Raw genomic sequence first — 20,923 nt, forward strand, 5'->3', positions numbered from 1 at the left:
GCAGTTGTTTGAAATTTGATTGTTTCAAAATAGGAATTTAAAAAGCCTTTTATTGTGACCTTTACATTGGAAAGCCTACACTTTTATATTAATTGTCAATGATTCCATACAAATTATAAAAGCAGAGCTTCAGAATGAGTGACCAATTTATAGGCCACAAAGCATATGAAAAACTTGACAGGGGAAGTTACTCTATTAGCCAGAGAACATTCATCTTCTAAATAGAGAGGTTCGAATACTCCAAGTAAAAAAACTCTGAGTATAGAACTCTTTTCTCCATGACTAGAACTGATGCAGTGCATGGTGCCATCTACCATTTACAAGGACTTAAATTGGCTGTTTTTGATTTCTTTTAAACAACAACGTAGGTTTCAACCAAACTAAGATGGTAGCATCCTTAGCTCATGGGGAATCTAAAGTTACACAAATAAAGTAGAGCCCCCCCCCCCCCCTCCCTTGGATCAAAATGGCCGGGTCTTACTCTTCCCAAAAATGCCATACAGAATGAGATTTAACAAAATTCAAGTGGTAATCTAATTCCATTCCGTGGTATTATTCTTAGCCCATGAGAATCAATGATTGGCTAAAATTAAGTTCAACCTCACTTCCAAAATAGCAAGCACTGAAGACAGTAAGGCCCATTAATGGTGGGTCTCTTGTTTATTAAAGACCACAATGTACATGTCTATTTATACACAGTCATGTGAAGCACTATAATGGAATTGCTTATCCGTAAACCCCACTGTTCAGTAGTTACATAATTACAAAAAAATACATTTTCATTTTCTGTAATTCATTTCCGGAAAATTTGTCCAGTTCCGGTTAGAGTTTTGCATTTTGTCCCTGCAGGTGGCGCAAGATTACAAAGCAGACTTTCGACGCAGTGGATCTAAACAAGCTTGAAATCATGGGGAAATAACAAACACAGGTAGAATTCAACAGAAATTCCATACCATCATCAAAATTAAGATAGCAGGGCGTGAACTGCAACTTTCAACGAATAAGAATTTGTCTAATATACTGGCAGTAGGCCTAGCGGATACACACATGAAATTAAATGACGTTAGTTGGTTAGGTCGGTGGAGTTTTCCAATTCATGTAAACTAACCAACAAAAACTATGCGGTAAAAGTCAATAAAAGTAGAGTGACGTGCACTATACCGTACATACTGCATTTAGGAATTACCAATTATCGTATAAACTAACAATACTGTCATGACTTGCATGTAGTCCACAGGTGCTGAATACCCAAGGGAAATAGCAATGAAGCACTGGAGCAGATATTTGTTCTTAGTAAAGAGACGTATATAACATATAATGGCTTTATACGTCTCTGGTTAGTATGCTTTCTGTATCCTCCAGAACTGTATTTTTTCAAAGCTTGTTAAATAAAGATCACTCAGTTATCTTGTGCTGTTGATTTTTAAAAGATTGGTTGCATTAATTTAACTTATTAAGGGAAAATTTGTTAGAAAAGATTTTTAATGGAAAACAGCCAACAGATATGTATATTGAGCCAGTAATGTTACAGTAATGTTAAAATGAAACACTTTCATTGAAATTTAAAAAAAACACTTTATTGTTTAACAATTATTCAGTACAGTATGTCTTATATGATGTCTTTTCTGCTAATGCTCACTGTTAGCTGGGAGTCAATATTGTAACCACAGTTTGTCGCATGGTTGGACTAAATGCATCTATCTATATGTCACACTCCACAGAGACCAAACTGGCTTTAATGCAGAGGGGGTTGAGTACGCATGTGATACTTAAAAGCTTCGGTTTATCCCAGTTGGTAGGGATTGATGCTTTAAATGCTGTCTTCTAGCTAGGTGGTTCCAATCTGTGGCTGTTTGCACAAAGAATGAGCTTCTGCATTTGCTGATATCACTGGGCAGCCTAATTTACTTAATTCCTTGTTTGATTTCCCTGTAACACTGTGTGTCCTTATTCCCTGCAGTATCTCTGATTGGCATATATAACGGTCTGCAATAGACATCTGACAATTGTATACCATGAAGCTATTGAAATGTTTCATTGGTTATTATAAACCCTTCGTACATTTACCAAAATCATGGTCACTTCTATCTTCTGATAAAGATTCGCTGTTGATTATAGTTATTTAACTGAATGAATTTACAATAGTTTCATAGCACCAGACTGCATGTTTGTCTGTCCTCAAAATATTTAAACTTAGACTTAAATTTAAGCAAAATCCATCTGAAATAAAGTAGCATGCAGTAGTTTCGTTGGTTTTAGATATTGTTCCACGATAAATCAAAATATGGGCAAAGGGAGGCAATCCCCATACATTTAAGTTTGTTTTCGATGGATAGAAAAGGAATACAGGCAAAGGGGGGTATACACATACAGTTAAAGATGATTTTGTGGGATGTTTTGAAGTTAAGTACAATAATTCTGTTTGCCTTCCACCTCATACAAGCAATACACCTTTATTCAGTTATTAGCTCACCTGGCTTGAAGTGCCAAGTGAGCTTATGCCGTGGTCCGGCGTCCGTCCGTCCGGCGCCCGGCGTCAATATTTTACTTTAAACGACTTCTTCTTAATAACCAAAAGGCCTAGGGTGTCGATATTTGGCCAGAAGCAAACTTGGATAAAGGGCTACAACGTTTGTTAAAATTAATGACCTTAACCTATTTTCAAGGTCACAGGGGTCAAATATGTCAAACTTTAAACATCTTCTTCTCAATAACCAAAATGCCCAGGGAGATGATATTTAGCCAGTAGCATGCTTGGGTGAAGGGCTACCAAATTTGTTCAAATGAATGACCTTCAATTATATTCAAGGTCACAGGGGTCAATTGTATTAAAAAACCTTTAAACAACTTCTTCTGAATAACCAAAATGCTCAGGGTGATGATATTTGGCCAGTAGTATGCTGAGATGAAGGGCTAAAAAGTTTGTTCAAATGAATGACCTTCACCCATATTCAAGGTCACAGGGGTCAAATATGTTAAAAACTTTAAACAACTTCTTCTCAATAACCAAAATGCCCTGGGTGATGATATTTGGCCAGTAGCAAGCTGAGATGAAGGGCTACAAAGTTTGTTCAAATAAATGACCTTCACCCATATTCAAGGTCACAGGGGTCAAATATGTTTAAAACTTTAAACAACTTCTTCTGAATAACCAAAATGCCCAGGGTGATGATATTTAGTCAGTAGCATACTAGGATCAAGAGCTACCAAGTTTGTTTAAATGTATGACCTTGAATCATATTCAAGGTCACAAGGAGCAAATATGTTCAAAATATTTCAACAACTTGTTCTGAATAACCAAAAGGCTCAGGATGTTGATATTTAGTCAGTAGCATATGCTGGGATCAAGGACTACTTTGTTTGTTAAAGGGAATGACTTTGACTTATATTCAAGGTCACAGGGGTCAAATTTGTTTAAAATCTTTAAACAACCTCTTCTGAATAACCATGAGTCCCAGGATGTTTATACTTTGCAAGTTGCATCCTGAGATGAAAGGCTATACAATGTGTTCAACATAATGACTTTGTTCGACTTTCAATCACAGGGGTTAAATGTTTAAAAAAAAACACGGTCTTTTGAATGAATTTTAATCATAAATACTGATATTTTGCCTGTAGCTTTATTTTAGATCACTTTAAGGTTACAAGTGTGAGTTTTATACCAGGTGAGCGATGTAGGCCCATTAGGCCTCTTGTATAAATGTAGTTTCTTGTTTCATTTCAACAGGTTCATTTGTTTCGTTAAAAGAAGGGTTCTAAGTATTTCACTTTGCTACAGAATCAGTCTTCAGTTGAAGCTACAGCAGGCATGTAATAGGTGTACATTGTTCCATGCCTTTAGTACACTTGCTTTGTTTTAGTGTTAACTAATCATGTGTTTGGTTGTTTATTAGGTTGTTGTTTGGAGAACACCACAGTGGTTTACATGGGATGTAGTGGTAATTCACAACTGTTACAATTTGTGTCCGTACTTAACACTTAATTGGCATGTATAGATGACGGTGTTAACTACCTGACAAATATCTATATATGATAATATTGATCTTCCATGGTTGTGAGGTAGTCATTACTCTAGACTTCATTACATTCAATCATGCTACATGTACATGCATTTATACCACATTTTAAAATTTGAGTTTTGGGTCAAGTCTTGTTTCATTACCGGGGTAAGACATATATATAGCTACACTATATATGCTGATAGTGTAAAGACAAAATAAAAAACCCCAATTAAGTCTGATTCACTTGATTTTTTTAAACTGCAACAAGGGATGTTATTTTAAAAAATATTGCTTTTTTAAAAATATTGGTTTATTAATATATATTTACCTGGACAGAGGTTGTAAATAGTCCTGTTTTTATTTAGTTGTCTAATTTGGAAGTGTTAATCAGACTGGGTGAACATGGAATCATTTCTGTTTACATCAGCTGTCACGGCCATGTATCTTTTCAGATTATATTATTAATCAAAAGCCAAACATCAGACATTGTTGTTCCAGCACCACAACACATTGAGGTATACGTAGGAAAAGGACAAAATTTGATACTCTAAGTTCAAAACTTTAGCTACACCAAGATTTTCTGATTAAAAGTAGGTTGTGCTCTGAGACATTTCTTTCATTATTAGTGATAAAAAAGCAATATTCATTTGCTGACATTATTTATTTTAGACAACCAAGCTTTCTTTAAAGAAATCATAGGTGATCCATGTATAGTACGATAACAATAGAGGAAAGAAATCATAGGTGATCCATGTAGAGTACGATAACAATAGAGGAAAGAAATCATAGGTGATCCATGTAGAGTACGATAACAATAGAGGAAAAAATGAAAGGTTGGAAACTGACCTACCAGGTACTCTATATACTATCTACTTGTTGAATGTTGTCATTATCACATACATGTACAGATAAATTATATTGTTTGGTCTCAGTTTATTGGAAATGCATTTTAGTTTACAATATATGTCAAAAAAAAATGCAAGTTAATATGGTACAGTGTATCTGGTAGAAAACCCCAGGGATATTAATCCTATTCCTATCAATCATGAAAGTTCATTTATTATTTGTGATAAGAACAATAACTTCAAAGAAATGTGAAACATCTCCTTAAGAGATGAGTTTACATGTTCTTGTTTAAGCAAGAGAAGTTTCCATTCTCAAATTGAAAATTTGATCAAACTTTTATTCTAAATAAAAAAGTCATTTGGGGTATTTAATGGAAAAGATTACAGTCATGAATTAAATATTTCTGTATAACTTAATGAAATACTGTGATGTGTCAACAACTTATAGCTCATCTCAAGGAAGATGGACATTTCTGAAGTAAAACACCTGGGAATGTGTGATGGTTTGGAGATCTAATTGAGATTTGACAAGGCTGGCCCATAGAAACACCTCTGTGCATATCTATATCTATGTAGATGTGATACTATCGTGTGTCCGGCCACATACATACTTGTACGTACTAGTCTTAACCTCTACATAAATAAACAGACTGCAGCATGAATGATTGATTGTATAATTACGCTAGCTGACATTTGTAATTGATTTTTGCTATAACCTCATCAGGAGTCCAAGCCAGGACTCGGCTGTGTTTCGTGTCCCTTTGGGCGGCCACATCATTTTGGTTTTACTCACACATTTTTTTTCTATTTGGCAGCTATAGAAAGGAATGAAAATATAGGAATACACAAGTATATGGTGGGACTGATAATATGTGTGATTCAAAAACATGGAAAATAATATCGGCACTTGAATTAGGTCATCATGCACCAACAACGTGTCATCAAGAATACAAATCTACTTGGATGTTTCGGTAAGATTTCTCGTTTTCGGTAATTCACTTTCACATTGCTAAGCCATGAGAAATTTTATCACAGGCCTGACATATTTCTGATTTAAATTTCTTAAAAATTCTAAACTTATTTTGGGGCATTTTAACTAATTGCTTTCACAACAATTAATGCTGATGATACAGGAAAGTTGCTTTCAATATGATTTTGACTCTTGTGGAATATTTTAGATATAACTTGGATGTCTCAGCACGGCTTTTCTAGTATAGCTGTCTCAATATCTTAGAGTTGATACAGCTTCCACAGTACAGAACTAAAATTATAGCATGTCACAGCTACTGCATCAGATGCTAATCTTGTGGGACGTTGATTCTAACTTAGCTTTCATACCTCTTATTGCAATGGAGATTTTCCTTCTATATTAACAACACTTTAGATATTTCAAGTTCACATTAACAGTGCTAATCCTATGGAAATTTAAAGCTTAGTTTCAAGGCACTTTGATTTTAAATATTTTCAGCTATGAATTAACAAAAACCTAGCTTCCACATTACTCGTCCTATGGGAACTTGTGTGAGTTTATAAGATGATCAGATAATGTTGTAAACATTTACCCATTGTGTAAGTCTACCACTTACTGTTCACCTGTTTTCCAGTGTCTGTATGCACGTACGGTAGATTTTATTTCTGTTGTATAGCCTTTCTCATTACCTGGCATCACATTTTTTGTATGAAGCAAGTATTTCAATGACAGCAAAGAAAAGATTTTTCAGGACATTAAATTTCATCTGATCAAGGTACTATTATTAGAAATACTTTTACTTCATGAAAGTTCAATGAAAGTAGAGATTTGTTTGCAATTAAAAATCTGTAAAGAATACATCAGTAGGAAGTCAGCCCTGCGGAACACTTGACAGAGATGATGTCTGGTTGAGATCATGTCTACTTACATGTAGAGGTTTTATCTGATAAAAATGGTGTCATTTAAGTACAATATACTTGTGTTTTTATCTGTCTCAATATCTTATAGAAGATCAACGTTTCTGTAATTACTATAGAAAGCATATATACCAGCTACGTAAATATACTTGTTTACATACGTGTATATGGGAAATTTTATTTTGCTGTATCCTATCTGTGTATGCTTTGTTTTAGTTAAAATCACCTATATGATCAATGGATGTGTGATAAAATCTCAAGTGGACAAGGATTAAGTCAGGCTGCTGTGCTGTGTAATGAACATATGATGATGTGAGAAATTGTATAGCAAAGGCAAAACAGGTCTTATATTTCCAGTCTATAGACATGTGCAGAAATATTTGAGCGTGTGATGAAAATTATCACAAATTAACTCATTTTCATTCCATGTGATTTCCATGACATTGCTGGAACTTGTCTTACTAAGACGGTATCTATTAATTAATTAATGAGAACTTCATTGAGGCCCTCGACAATCTGATAAAACTCGCTGAGGATTCACACATTATCATTCTTTTATATTTACTACAGACATTTTAGATCTTAACATAAAAGATGTGTTTATTCTCATGAAACCTATGATACTTGAAAGTTATTAACCTATATAATATAGATACTATGTATACCTTTTCTAAACAACACTTAACTTGATGCACAGTCAGGATGAGTATGGTGATTGTATGACAGTTAAGATAGGTCAGGGAATCCCTTGGCATTTATGTACAGGTGATCAGTGGGGATGAGGGTAAAAGGTCCTTAATGTTGGAGACTTACAGTGTACCTACACCCAGCTGTCCTTTGATGTCTACCTGTCACATTTTTGCCTGTACCTGATCAATGTACCTGTAGCATGCGAATCAATACACAGATCTCTCGTCAACAGGTGTTCGCCTGGCAACTTATTCTCACTAGTATGCTGCAACTAGGGCTTTACAAAATCACCTGTATCCATGGTAACGGTTAGGAAAGGTGAAATGAATCCCTGTGACAGTGAATCATTGGAAAAGGCTTAGGTTACAGGAACCGTGGTCAGCTAGCTACTTTATCTCTTACATCATTCAACTTTCCTTCACAAATTGGAATTCATCCTGTTTCTGTTATACAGAGTGTTGTTGGAAGTGAACATTTGGTGACAACTTGAGGAATGTGTGTGTCTGTCTGACTGGTGATTGATGGACCTTGGTCAGGGTGTCTGCTGTATGATGTACAGGTAAACAGATTTACATGCAGGTATCGCAATGTTCTCACATTTGGTTCTACGTGTAGTGAGTCCAGAAAACGTGAAGTTAGATGTATGACAGATAGATATGATATTTATTTGTTAGATTTATTATATAGAGAAATGATAGAATCTTCATAGTGTTATGGACTTTATAGACACTGCTTAGAGAAATGTTATAGTACATTGCAGGGTTTATTAGAAGGTTTTGGGAAATTTGGATTGATCATTAAATATATAACAATACTTGATATATAAAATTAGACTGTTTAACTTATATTTAAGGCTATTGGATGATCATTAAAACAGCTTTGAATATAAAATTAGATCTAGACAGTTTATATTTAAGCCTATCTTCATGACAACATTCTGTCCTTCCTATACATATGCTGCTTTTTGAGATTTAAAATTCAGTATGTCATGAGAAATGGATTTAAATTTATACATTTATTTTTAAAGATTTCTCTACTTGGATAATTTAAGGAGCAAATTGGGAAAAAATCTTTTTCAAAACAGTAACCAAACCTTAAACGTACCCTGATAATGCCCTACATTAATTGTTAGGCACTATATATACTGTATAAGTATAGAGATATAGTCAGAGGTTAATTACCATATATACTGTATATCGGCTGAATAGAGAGACTTGACATTTATAGACATTGAATATAGAAACAGTGCCCATGCGTCAGTCTGTCCTTGCCTCTGCCTGCAGTCGTCCCATCCATGCAGAATGTTCAGAATGTTTCGTTGAGATCTATAAGATAACTGTAAGCGCTACATGGGCTACCTGGTATACAATGTACATGCTTAAAAGATGGAGGTTAGGGTTGCTCTACTGAATACATGATATGACTACTGAACTTGATGTACTATTCATACTATTTAGATGTTAATTCAGTGCCTTTTTTCTAGTTTAAAGTATTTCATTACTTCAGCTCACCACATATACAAATTTGTTGTGGGATGCCAGCCTTCGGAGGCCCTAGGTCCAGCCTCCCGAACAATTTGATGTCCATGCATAGGAAAGCTACAATGCTCACTAAGTGACTTTAATTTGTTTTGTTATTGTCCCATCCATTGATATTATACTTGCATCCATGATGCAGCTTGGGTCGCCGACTCACCTGAACAGATGTTGTGGATGCTGAATTTTACTGTCATTTTATGCATCAGTACATTCTGTACCATCCATAAATGTCTTTTATTATGCTACATTATATACTTCTTTTATTATATATGACTGGACTATACAGAAACTATTAGTATATATATATATATTGTGACGGGTCAACTATATACAATGTACAGTTATATATATAAAAAGGAACTTTATCTTTTAATATCCAAAATATTTACATGCTTGTGTTTTTGGAGCATTTCTCAGGAATCCTTTACAGCTTTGTTCTTAACTTGCCATATAAAGTTATCATATTGTAAAGGTGTGTTTTGTAGAATTTTTGACTTTATGGCATCAAGAAATTTTTCATGGGAACAGTGGCGAAAATATGTATGCATTTTGTTTCCTTTATTTGCATTTCTGGAGCATGTCTCAGATTATATAGGTTCAAATCTGCTACATTGATATACGTTAATTCTATGTAACTACATCTACTTGTTAATGTATAAGTTTATTCGAGGGTCTATTGATTACTTGCAATACTTTGTCTGTAATCATATTACATAAATCAAGATGAAGACAAGCTATACATTTACCAAGGGCTAAACAATATCTATACAGTTAAAACTTTGGCATTCAAACCCACACCTACCAACACACTGGTGTTCAAACCAACACCTACAGCACCGACACACTGGCGTTCAAACCCATACCTACAATGTTACAACACACAGGTGTTCAAACCCACTCCTACAAACACTGGTTTTTAAACCAACACCTACAAAAACATTGGTATTCAAACCCACACCTACAAACACACTGGTGTTCAAACCCGTACCTACAAACACACTGGTGTTCAAACCTGTACCTACAAACACACTGGTGTTCAAACCAACACCTACAAACAGACTGGTGTTCAAACCCACACTTACCAACACACTGGTTTTCAAACCCGCACCTACAAACACACTGGTGTTCAAACCCTCACCTACAAACACACTGGTGTTCAAATCCACACCTACCAACACACTGGTGTTCAAACCCACACTTACCAACACTGATATTCAAACCCACACCTACAAACACACTGGTGTTCAAATCCATACCTACAAACACACTGGTGTTCAAACCCACATCTACAAACACACTGGTGTTCAAACCCACACCTACCAACACACTGGTATTCAAACCCACACCTACAAACACCGGTATTCAAACCCACACCTACAAACACACTGGTGTTCAAACTGACACCTACAAACACACTGGTGTTCAAATCCACACCTACCAACACACTGGTGTTAAACCCACACCTACAAACACACTGGTATTCAAACCCATACCTACAAACACACTGGTGTTCAAACCCACACCTACAAACACACTGGTATTCAAACCCACACCTACAAACACCGGTATTCAAACCCACACCTACAAACACACTGGTGTTCAAACTGACACCTACAAACACACTGGTATTCAAACCGACACCTACAAACACACTGGTGTTCAGACCCACACTTACCAACACACTGGTGTTCAAATCCACACCTACAAACACACTGGTGTTCAAACCAAAACCTACCAACACACTGGTGTTCAAACCCACACCTACCAACACACTGGTGTCCAAACTGACACCTACAAACACACTGGTGTTCAGACCCACACCTACCAACACATTGGTGTTCAAACCCACACCTACAAACACACTGGTGTTCAAACCCACACCTACCAACACACTGGTATTCAAACCCACACCTACAAACACACTGGTGTTCAAATGCTGTCAAATGCATGCATATACCTCCCAGCTAAAGGTCCTGATGTGAAGGTAAACCTGACAAAGTGACTTTAACCATGCTAAGTGGCTTAGAGCAATGGATGCTTTCTATTGGATATGACAGCTAGTGTGTCTGTAGACCTTCTTTTATTACCACTAAGGGGCGGGTCGGGGAAAAAATGTCATATTTGCTAAAATGGCATACACATGTTTAAAATACCTTCTTATGAAATATACTGATTCAAATTTTGCTGAAATTCACTCCCTAGGAGTAAAAACTATAATTATATTAAAGAAATCCTAAATCGTCACCTGACAGTCTAAAACTCTCAATTGACCCAGACCAGTGATGTAATTTTACCGCATGCGCGTCATCAACAAGACCAAATGTATTGCGGCGAAAGAAAAAAATGCATGCAAAAGTCATGACAGGCACGAGGTATCGATACAGTTATATATAACAACAACATATAGGTAGGAATACTACACTTGCATCATACATGACCTTTGAAAACAATTATTTACGTATAGCATTGCTGTCTTGTCCGCTAGTTGAGTCCGACATGGCTGATAGACGGCGTGCTATTGTTGTTATCTTCACTGCATCACTTTCGAAACAACCACATGACATATATAAATAGATCTGCGCTAAATTTACGCGGGGCTTCCCCGAGATTTCAGTGGTCAAAACTGGACATTGCAAGCAGATCTCGACCATCATATTGCCGTGGTATAACTTTTGGAAGGCCAGAGAATGCATTTAGACCCATTTATTTTGTATTTTTTTCCCCGACCAGCCCCTTTAAGGGGGACGGGATGATACAATGAAATAACAGTGTCATTAAAGACAGGTGGTTTTCAAATTAACTTTGTTTAAAATGGGAGTACATAAAATATACACAAGTTGTACAAGTAATGATCATGATTTGAAACTAAACAGAGACAAGAAATTTGAGCAATTTGAATATTCAATGTACTTTCTTTAATCCAAAGTAAAGGATCGGCTCATTGGGCATGTGGCATTTAACATGTGGCAAATTAATATATAAAAACGAGCGATGACTAAAACGCGTGTTTGACAAGAAGTAAAGACTGGAGGGCATGATATGTAACCATGTGACCATCTGTCTGATCTGTCTCCTCAGGTTTGTCTCTGAGCATACGTGGACCATCTCTAAGTACTGTATATGGTAGTCCATCTCTGAGCAATGTACACGGTATGAGGTCAATCTCTGAGCACTGTATGGTATTTGGTATATGGTCCACCTTAAAAAGCTGTATGTTTGCTCATCTCTGAGCACTGTATGGAATCTGTGTGGTTTGTCTCATATATCTGTAAGCTCTTTGTGAATCTGGTCTTGTGACCAACACAAAAATCTTATCATATAAAATCGGATGACACAAAGTACATAAGTACTTATATTTTGCTCATTTTCAGCCCACCATCATCTGATGGTGGCTATTCAAATCGCCTTGCGTCCGTGGTCCTTCCGTGGTCCGTCCTTAAACAATTCTTGTTATCACCATTTCTCAGGAAGTACCAGAGGGATCTTTCTCAAATTTTATGTGTAGGTTTCCCTTGGTCCCTCGTTGTGCAGGGCAACTTTTGAGACTGATCAGATAAATAACATGGCCGACAGGCAGCCATCTTGGATTTTGATGGTGAAGGTTTATTATCACTTTCTCATGAAGTACCAAAAGTATCTTTCTCAAATTTTATATGTAGGTTCCCATTGGTCCCTTGTTGTGCAGGGAAACTTTTGAGACTGATCGGATAAACAACAAGGCAGACAGGCAGCCATCTTGGATTTTGACAGTGAAGGTTTGTTATGGCTATTTCTCGGGAAGTACTGGAGAGATCCATCTTGAATTATTTATGTAGGTACCCCTTGGTCTGTAGTTGAGCAAGTTTAATTTTGAGACTGATCGGATGTAGAAAATGGCCGATAGGCCACCATCTTGGATTGTATCATTAAAGGTTTGTTGTCACTTTTTCTCAGGAAGTACTGGAGGGTTCTTTCCCAAATTTGTTATGTAGGCTTCCCTAGGTCTGTAGTTGTGCATGTTTAATTTCGATCAGATCTGATAAACAAAATGGCCAACAGGTAGCCATCTTAGATTTTGACATTGAAGGTTTGCTATCGCTATTTCCCAGGAAGTACTTGAGGGATCTTTCTCAAATTTGATATGCAGGTTTTCCTTGGTCCCTCGTTGTGCAGGACAACTTTTGAGACCGATCAGTTAAACAAAATGGCTGACAGGCAGCCATCTTGGATTTTGACATTGAAGGTTTGTAAGTGCTATTTCCCAAGGAGTACTGGAGAGTTCTTTCTCAAATTCTATATGCAGGTTCCCCACTATCCTTTATTGTTCATGTTTACTTTTAAAACTGATCAGATAAACTAAATGGCTGACCGACAGCCATCTTCGATTTTTGAAATTGAAGGTTTGTTAGTACTATTTCTCAGGAATAACTTGAGGGATCCTTCTCAAATTTGATATGTATCTTCCCCTTGATCCCCCGTTGTGCATGTTATATTTTGAGACTGATCATAAAAACAAAATGGCTAAAAGAAGAACTAAACAGATCTTTCTTATATTGAAATGATCGATTTTATTTCTTTTACATTAAGTACTGTACATGTACTAGTAACTAGTTGTATGTGAAATGACACACTCACTTTGAAGGTTGTCTTTTATACACAGCAGTATTTAGTTTAGATCAAAAGTTACCTCAAGGTGCATTTACTGTTAACATGACTCGATCAACAGATTAGAGAAAAGAAGAGAAAAGATCACACTGACATAGAACTCATAAAGATGATACAATGGTGGGTGCCAAGATCCCTCTGGGATCTCTTGTTAAATCTGCCATTATGTCTTGTCATCCTCCTGTCATTTTTCCACCGTTTTAAAAAATTCTTATTTTTCCGCTCTTTCTCCAGCCAAAGGTTTACCTTACAGAGATTGTTTTATCAAAGGTCTTATTTGGAGAAGGCTTGAAGGAAAAAGGGTATTAAAATCCTGTGGTAGTAAGCTAGGTAGCAAGTAAAATAAGGAGCATTTTTTTTAGTTCAGAAAGCGGGCCATTTAAATTGCCTTTTATCTGTGAAATTGCCTGCCTCTGATATAGGTTGATTGGAAAACAGCTTGCTATTTGGCAGTTTGTATAGATATTCCATAGTACTTGTTACTGCTGTTGTTTTGTTCTCCCTATTTTCTAAAACAACTTATTCTCAAGATCAGCTCTTCAGATGATGAACAAACTAAATAGGCTGATTAATCCTCTGATTATCATTTTAAGTAAGTATGTAATCAGAGATGGTCACCATTATCTCTTTGGAATATTTACTAAATTTGGTAAAAATAGCCCTGCCAAATGCCGTTTTTGGTATTTTACCAAAAGCATCGTCTTTACCAGTGTGTTGTATAGTCAAATATCAGGTGAATGATATGAGATTTTAATGTGCTGGCTTGCTGTTCCTGGAGTAGAATGTTTCAGGGTTAGCAACAGTGTATATGAGATAAGAGTTAAATCCTCTGATAGCCAAACAAATGAAGACAGGTCATTGGCAGCCCCTGTAATGGGTGTACGGCCAGGTCCCTCAGGATGGGACTGTCTCAGGGTGTTGACACGCCGTAGATATTTATTGGTGAAAGATTCTTATGTATCTGGTCACCATCATCATCCGTGGCTACTCTAGGTAGGTTCCTTGGGGTTCTCTAGGTGGGATGGAGGTACTGAAGGACAGCTACTGGGTGTTCTGGTGAGGAGAGGTCAACATACGTTTAGGACTACAGTGGTATCTAGATAGCTCCTGAGAACATTGGATGTCTGACGGTTGATAATGTGGTAATCTAAGTTAGAGTAGATGGTAAAATGATTCTGGAGTCATTAGGATGTTACATTATGTACATAGGAATGGAGGATGGATTATAGTTTGTGTCAGGAGAGTCTGGTATGTGTATAGCCCCACAAAATAGACTGATGTGTGTTCACAAATAAACTTACAGGTATTTGTAACGTTGGGTCTATATAAAAAGGAAAGTTTGGTATTTGTTGACATAAATGTGTCTTTTATGTGATTGATGTTTTAATAAAGGAGTTAGAGGTAAGAATTTGATCACATTTTACAACGCATTGATGCCACATTTGTTTTATGCATGTTAGGATCTGTATACAGAGAGAAAATAGGTGCATACATGCGCATGTTTTAATTTAAATTAGGTGTCGTTAGGTTATCTACCAGTTTCTATATTTTTTAAGGTAACATTTGCTTCCCTAATTGCCCCTTCCTCCTGAAGCACTCACTAAAAATATTGAAATTTTGGGGGAGATACAGAAACTTTTTTTTAATAATATTTCAAAACTGTCTTTGCTGGCTGTTTGGTTACATTTTGTAAAGCAATACACTTTTGGCAATGGGCTCTGTCCCCAGACCGGTACATTCCTTATAATTAACGTTCAGCATTTAGGGAAATGGTAACAACTGGTACACCAGCATGGTATTCCAGTGAAATAGCACGATAAAGTCAACATCAGAGTCACGCTATCATAAGGAGGCAAGCACAACAACATACCCTGTCTCCTGCATACACACATACAAGCATGCATACACTACACACATGGAGGCATGTCCTTAAATGGAAAAAAAATGCTGTTAATAGGATGTTATTAAACAAAATTAAACCAAACCAAACTGTGAATCATAGGCATTGAACAAGGGGGAGATAACTAGTACAAGTCAAGGTCACAGTGTCTTTTATATATCAAACACATGTAAAACCATCATAGATCAAGTTATTAGCCTTTCAGCGGGAGAAAATGTTTGACACCTGTTAATATTTATCAGGTGATCAGATGTGACTCACCCTTAAATGCTGTGATATCTGTAATTAGTGAGTCTAAAGGTGATACAGGTGTTAGCTGATAAGTCTCAGGTGCTTGTCAAAATTTACCTCAATTGTACACAATCATTTTAATTGTTTGATGTGTCATTATGGCATTCCATTATTTATTACTCAAGGTCGAGACATCCTGGGATGTGAAGTCACTAGGGTGTTATTCTTCTGTATTTTATTTTGCGTTAAAAAAATAATCTCGGCTCAATCAACATATGAAAGTTTAATCTGGATCTGATAAGATTATAACATGAATCATGCATTTATATTTTTCAGTCCTTTTTTAAATTGGACATCTGAAAAATTGAGATGATCTAATGTTATTTCATCCTTATAGTTGTACAATGCTGCCATACAATCCCTAGCAATCTCATGCGTTGATAGCCTGAAGTGTTTTTACTTCCTTGATGTATTCTTAGTACAATCTGAAGAAATAACATATCTTTGTTTTAAATGTGCATTCAATCTTGCCAATATGTAGTAGTTATCGTATCAGAACTGAGAAGGCCACACCCTGATGATCCTATATATATATTCCTATGTATAGTCAGGTACTTATACCTGTACACACGCCCAGGTCACTTGGTGAATGTGGCTGTAAAATCAGTGAGTGCGTTTACCTGTAAGTCACAGACTACTGCCAGTTGCTGATGAATGATGTTTCCTGGCCATGTCCATGTTTCCCATTACATTGGTAATCACAGACAATCACATGATCTTTGTTAGTAGAGCATTGACTTAAAAACACCTGTCACCATCTTATTCTCATTGATGTTAAACCCATTTTCAATTCAATCATATTACATTTCCTGTTTTAATTCTAATTCATAATTAAATTTCCTATTGAAGTTGGCTGTATATAAAGTTAGTGATACTTCAGCATACTTGATAAATCTTTCTATATTGGAGAAAGAATCCCTACATTCATATATGCCAGTTTATAGTAGGCCTTATTACAGTATTTTACATGTAAACAACCTTAGCCAGGGATCTCCTTATTGCTTTGTAGCTGATGTCTTGAAATTTAAAAGGCTTTACCTGCGTTTTATTTTGCTTGAAGTTTGCTTTCCTAATTGAAAATGTTGATCTTGACGATTTTTGAAAATGATTGGCCTTGTGTTTTTTCAAGTTTAATCTTGTCTGATGATCTACTCACACAAATTTTGACTGATCCTCGTGAAAGTTGGTAGGCTTCATTATCACAAAATATGTTTGTGCTTCTGTCATACTCAAATTTTAATTTGACAATTCATGATTGAGTTTTAGAATCAAATTTTTTGACAGGATTTTTATGGTATAAGGAGTTTCCATCTATGTGTGTATCCAAATGCTTTAGTTTCTGCAGGATAACTTGCTTCAATATAATTCTATTTTGATGAAACATGGTTTGTACAATAAAAAAGGAATTGAGGACAAGTTCAAAGATGAGCGAAACCCATGCATAATTTATTAGCTAACTGTACTCTGATTGGTAGGCAGATTCAGCACAAAAACTTAATAAATAGGACCATATTCTGATGAAACTTGTTCAACATTTTATATTATACAAAGGGAAAGGCTAACTTGGGTGTTGAACAAAATCTGTACTTAATTAATATGTACATGTATAATGCATTCTGATTGGTCAATGGTTTCTGCACAATATCTTAATCAGATATGACTGGATTCTGATGAAGCTTGTTTATTATGCCATGATAAATGTTCAACTTGAAGTTGACAAACTCAACATGTGCATGGCATATTGGACTGGTGTGTATTGTGTCCCACTATGGTACTCCTGTCAGCATTTTAACCTTGTCCAAAGATTGAGTCTCTCCGTTCTTGACCAATCCTCTTGATACTTGTAATTTGTTAGCATAAAAATATGCAATGTATAAGTTTTGACAGAGTTATTGTCCTTTGTGTATATGTATATGTATAAACTCGTTTCTTTATTTTTTGCTCCAATTCAATCAATTTATTGTATAGTACAATTTATACATATTATGTGGTTTTTTTTCCATCAGTTTTTCTCTCCTCTGTTTGAGTTGTGGACCAGAACAGTACACTGGTGCATCAATATAAGAAGCTACATTTTGTATGATACACTTTTCAATTACAATACTGTGTATCTGTTTTAAATTGTACATTTACAATTTTAACTGCTACTTAAATCCATTCATAAATTAAAGCACTTCCATGTTAAAATACTCAATCCATGTCTAAATTGCAAACATCTTATAATTACTTGTCAAGAATAAGAGGTGTACATGTGTTGCTGCCATATTTGTTGATGATTATCCTTTAGTGAAACTTTCTATGTAGGGAAGCAGATAAGTTCCGGATTAATGTCACTTGTGAACTACATACAGCAATGGTAGATCAAGGTGCCAGTGACAAAATTGGTATAGAGACATTATACCAGTATCTTATTGGTCGGGTTTATGGACTGAAAATGAACAAGACTCAGCATTTAGTACTTATGTATCGTTAATAAAAGTTGTATGGTAGCGTGAGTGGTGCATCACAAAAGTATCATATCCTGGCTCAGTGTATCATGATACAGACTTAACCCTATTGGTAAGTATCCTGGCTCTGTGTATCATTATACCCCTATTAGTAAGTATCCTGGCTCAGTGTATCATGATACAGACTTAACCCTATTGGTAAGTATCCTGGCTCAGTGTATCATTATACAGACTTACCCCTATTGGTAAGTAACCTAGCTCAGTGTATCCTTATACCCCTATTGGTAAGTATCCTGGCTCAGTGTATCATTATACCCCTATTGGTAAGTATCCAGGCTCAGTGTATCATTATACAGACTTACCCCTATTGGTAAGTATCCTGGCTCAGTATATCCTTATACCCCTATTGGTAAGAATCCTGGCTCAGTGTATCATTATACCCCTATTGGTAAGTATCCTGGCTCAGTGTATCATTATACAGACTTACCCCTATTGGTAAGTATCCTGGCTCAGTGTATCCTTATACCCCTATTGGTAAGTATCCTGGCTCGGTGTATAATTATACCCCTATTATTAAGTATCCTGGCTCTGTGTATCATTATACCCCTATTGGTAAGTATCCAGGCTCAGTGTATCATTATACAGACTTATCCCTATTGGTAAGTATCCTGGCTCATTGTATCATTATACAGACTTACCCCTATTAGTAAGTATCCTGGCTCAGTATATCATTATACCCCTATTAGTAAGTATCCTGGCTCTGTGTATCATTATACCCCTATTGGTAAGTAACCTGGCTCAGTATATCATTATACCCCTATTGGTAAGTATCCTGGCTCAGTGGATCATTATACCCCTATTAGTAAGTATCCTGGCTCAGTGTATCTTATACAGACTTACCCCTATTGGTAAGTATCCTGGCTCAGTGTATCATTATACAGACTTACCCCTATTAGTAAGTATCCTGGCTCAGTGTATCATTATACCCCTATTAGTACGTATCCTGGCTCAGTGTATCATTATACAGACTTACCCCTATTAGTAAGTATCCTGGCTCGGTGTATCATTATACCCCTATTGGTAAGTATCCTGGCTCAGTGTATCATTATACCCCTATTGGTAGGTATCCTGGCTCAGTGTATCATTATACAGACTTACCCCTATTGGTAAGTATCCTGGCTCAGTGTATCATTATACCCCTATTGGTAAGTATCCTGGCTCAGTGTATCATTATACCCCTATTAGTAAGTATCCTGGCTCAGTGTATCATTATACCCCTATTGGTAAGTATCCTGGCTCGGTATATCATTATACCCCTATTATTAAGTATCCTGGCTCAGTGTATCATTATACCCCTATTGGTAAGTATCCTGGCTCAGTGTATCATTATACAGACTTACCCCTATTGGTAAGTAACCTGGCTCAGTGTATCATTATACCCCTATTGGTAAGTATCCTGGCTCAGTGTATCATTATACAGACTTACCCCTATTGGTAAGAATCCTGGCTCAGTGTATCATTATTCCCCTATTGATAAGTATGCTTAAGGTGACACCTGAACTTGTACATGTCACACGCTGTTTATCTGAGCAGTGTTGTGACCGGTTCCGACCTTTTGACTGCTCCCAGAACCTTGACTTAGGGTTAAAATCAAAGTTTGAGGTTGGACCACAGAGCAGTTAATATCATCTGTTGATGGTGATTAGTTAGTATAAGTCCACCTTCTCTGCTGAAGTAGAGTTTAAGCAGATACTGGTATAATCTTACGCTGTAAACAGTATCAGTCCTGATTAATTCTCCTGATAAAAATGTCATAAGGAAGAAAATGCTGAAGTAACAATGATCTTGTTTAAAGAAAACTTCTTAGAAAGACTTAAATCATTTTCTTCACAGACTTTTCTCCTGTTTTACCTGATTAAGGTTCTTCTGTCAGTCTGTGTCGTCCCCTTCGGGTATGACAGATAGCACAAGGAAAGAAGCAATACTATGACATCACAGGAACAATAAAACATGACGTCACAATCAGCCAAATAAATAAGATTTCTGAGTGTTCTGTGGTGATTAATTGATCCTCATTTATAATGGCTTAAAAAGAACTATATTGTCCGAGTTCATTCAGTGTTGATTCCAAGATTAACCTAGCTTCAGGATAAGGTAAAAAAGTCAAATATGGAGAAAAGTATAGCAAATATCAACAAAAAAGATAATGATTGTTTTTGACTGTTGTTTTACCTGGTTATGGCCTTGACTGCAGACGCTGGAGGGGGAAGATGTAGACGGAGGAGGTGTGATAAATAATGCAGGTATTACTGTAATTAACACAGCCACATGGTAGGGAGGCTGGACCCACTGCAGCATCACTGACAGGGATACAGGGCACAAGTTATAGGAGAGGCTGGACCCACTGCAGCATCACTGACAGGGATACAGAACACACATGTTATAGGAGAGACTGGACAGACTACAGCATCACTGACAGGGATACAGGGCACACATGTTATAGGAGAGACTAGACCCACTGCAGCATCACTGACAGGTATACAGAACACATGTTATAGGAGAGACTGGACAGACTACAGCATCACTGACAGGGATACAGGGCACACATGTTATAGGAGAGACTAGACAGACTACAGCATCACTGACAGGGATACAGGGCACACATGTTATAGGAGAGACT

The 20,923-nt window shown here is 36.4% G+C and overlaps 1 protein-coding gene across 3 annotated transcripts in view; it reads left to right on the forward strand.

Moving 5' to 3' along the window:
* Nucleotides 1-848: 848 nt before the first annotated feature.
* Nucleotides 849-20,923, forward strand: part of LOC110450175 (SH3 and multiple ankyrin repeat domains protein 1-like) — a 134,702-nt gene continuing 114,627 nt past the window's right edge. The window contains exons 1-2 of one of the 3 annotated variants that reach the window (XM_021497462.1): nucleotides 849-928; nucleotides 7,878-7,982. The gene's annotated coding sequence lies outside the window, so the exon portion shown is untranslated. Of the gene's footprint in view, nucleotides 929-5,666; nucleotides 5,818-7,877; nucleotides 7,983-20,923 lie in introns of those variants that run through there. The other 2 variants (XM_021497463.1, XM_021497464.1) reach the window with 2 other exon arrangements.

This window comes from Mizuhopecten yessoensis, unplaced genomic scaffold (assembly GCF_002113885.1).
Source record: "Mizuhopecten yessoensis strain PY_sf001 unplaced genomic scaffold, ASM211388v2 scaffold5061, whole genome shotgun sequence".
Lineage (NCBI taxonomy): Eukaryota > Metazoa > Mollusca > Bivalvia > Pectinida > Pectinidae > Mizuhopecten > Mizuhopecten yessoensis.